Source organism: Schistocerca serialis, unplaced genomic scaffold, assembly GCF_023864345.2.
Source record: "Schistocerca serialis cubense isolate TAMUIC-IGC-003099 unplaced genomic scaffold, iqSchSeri2.2 HiC_scaffold_946, whole genome shotgun sequence".
NCBI classification, from domain to species: Eukaryota; Metazoa; Arthropoda; class Insecta; order Orthoptera; family Acrididae; genus Schistocerca; species Schistocerca serialis.
The window spans coordinates 37,501-40,000 of NW_026048569.1; the positions used below are offsets into that span (position 1 = coordinate 37,501).

The 2,500-nt window shown below is 61.6% G+C and overlaps 1 pseudogene; it reads left to right on the top strand.

Annotated features, from left to right (window-relative positions):
• Positions 1 to 2,500, top strand: part of LOC126453471 (large subunit ribosomal RNA) — a 5,921-nt pseudogene that overhangs the window by 428 nt on the left and 2,993 nt on the right.

Genomic DNA, 2,500 nt, shown 5'->3' on the forward strand with positions numbered 1-2,500 from the left:
GGGTAAACGTGAGAAGTCCGAAAGGTCGAACGGGTGAGATTCACGCCCATCCGGCCACTGGCCTCCGCCCTCGGCAGATGGGGCCGGCCGCCCGCGCGGAGCAATTCGCGGCGGGGTCGTGTCCGGTTGCCTTTCCACTCGCCGCGGGGCGGGGCCGTTCCGGTGTGCGGTGGGCCGCACTTCTCCCCTAGTAGGACGTCGCGACCCGCTGGGTGCCGGCCTACGGCCCGGGTGCGCAGCCTGTCCTTCCGCGGGCCTCGGTTCGCGTCTGTTGGGCAGAGCCCCGGTGTCCTGGCTGGCTGCCCGGCGGTATATCTGGAGGAGTCGATTCGCCCCTTTGGGCGCTCGGGCTCCCGGCAAGCGCGCACGGTTCTTCCCGGATGACGGACCTACCTGGCCCGGCCCCGGACCCGCGCCGCTGTTGGCTCGGGATGCTCTCGGGCGGAATAATCGCTCCCGTCAGCGGCGCTTCAGCTTTGGACAATTTCACGACCCGTCTTGAAACACGGACCAAGGAGTCTAACATGTGCGCGAGTCATTGGGCTGTACGAAACCTAAAGGCGTAATGAAAGTGAAGGTCTCGCCTTGCGCGGGCCGAGGGAGGATGGGGCTTCCCCGCCCTTCACGGGGCGGCGGCCTCCGCACTCCCGGGGCGTCTCGTCCTCATTGCGAGGTGAGGCGCACCTAGAGCGTACACGTTGGGACCCGAAAGATGGTGAACTATGCCTGGCCAGGACGAAGTCAGGGGAAACCCTGATGGAGGTCCGTAGCGATTCTGACGTGCAAATCGATCGTCGGAGCTGGGTATAGGGGCGAAAGACTAATCGAACCATCTAGTAGCTGGTTCCCTCCGAAGTTTCCCTCAGGATAGCTGGTGCTCGTACGAGTCTCATCCGGTAAAGCGAATGATTAGAGGCCTTGGGGCCGAAACGACCTCAACCTATTCTCAAACTTTAAATGGGTGAGATCTCCGGCTTGCTTGATATGCTGAAGCCGCGAGCAAACGACTCGGATCGGAGTGCCAAGTGGGCCACTTTTGGTAAGCAGAACTGGCGCTGTGGGATGAACCAAACGCCGAGTTAAGGCGCCCGAATCGACGCTCATGGGAAACCATGAAAGGCGTTGGTTGCTTAAGACAGCAGGACGGTGGCCATGGAAGTCGGAATCCGCTAAGGAGTGTGTAACAACTCACCTGCCGAAGCAACTAGCCCTGAAAATGGATGGCGCTGAAGCGTCGTGCCTATACTCGGCCGTCAGTCTGGCAGTCATGGCCGGTCCTTGCGGCCGGCCGCGAAGCCCTGACGAGTAGGAGGGTCGCGGCGGTGGGCGCAGAAGGGTCTGGGCGTGAGCCTGCCTGGAGCCGCCGTCGGTGCAGATCTTGGTGGTAGTAGCAAATACTCCAGCGAGGCCCTGGAGGGCTGACGCGGAGAAGGGTTTCGTGTGAACAGCCGTTGCACACGAGTCAGTCGATCCTAAGCCCTAGGAGAAATCCGATGTTGATGGGGGCCGTCATAGCATGATGCGCTTTGTGCTGGCCCCCGTTGGGCGAAAGGGAATCCGGTTCCTATTCCGGAACCCGGCAGCGGAACCGATACAAGTCGGGCCCCTCTTTTAGAGATGCTCGTCGGGGTAACCCAAAAGGACCCGGAGACGCCGTCGGGAGATCGGGGAAGAGTTTTCTTTTCTGCATGAGCGTTCGAGTTCCCTGGAATCCTCTAGCAGGGAGATAGGGTTTGGAACGCGAAGAGCACCGCAGTTGCGGCGGTGTCCCGATCTTCCCCTCGGACCTTGAAAATCCGGGAGAGGGCCACGTGGAGGTGTCGCGCCGGTTCGTACCCATATCCGCAGCAGGTCTCCAAGGTGAAGAGCCTCTAGTCGATAGAATAATGTAGGTAAGGGAAGTCGGCAAATTGGATCCGTAACTTCGGGATAAGGATTGGCTCTGAGGATCGGGGCGTGTCGGGCTTGGTCGGGAAGTGGGTCAGCGCTAACGTGCCGGGCCTGGGCGAGGTGAGTGCCGTAGGGGTGCCGGTAAGTGCGGGCGTTTAGCGCGGGCGTGGTCTGCTCTCGCCGTTGGTCGGCCTCGTGCTGGCCGGCGGTGCAGGATGCGCGCGCCTGCGCGGCGTTCGCGCCCCGGTGCTTCAACCTGCGTGCAGGATCCGAGCTCGGTCCCGTGCCTTGGCCTCCCACGGATCTTCCTTGCTGCGAGGCCGCGTCCGCCTTAGCGTGCTCCTCCGGGGGCGCGCGGGTGCGCGGATTCTCTTCGGCCGCCATTCAACGATCAACTCAGAACTGGCACGGACTGGGGGAATCCGACTGTCTAATTAAAACAAAGCATTGCGATGGCCCTAGCGGGTGTTGACGCAATGTGATTTCTGCCCAGTGCTCTGAATGTCAACGTGAAGAAATTCAAGCAAGCGCGGGTAAACGGCGGGAGTAACTATGACTCTCTTAACGCGGCGGCCTTCGCGGATGACATCCTGCTCTTCGCCTCCACGAG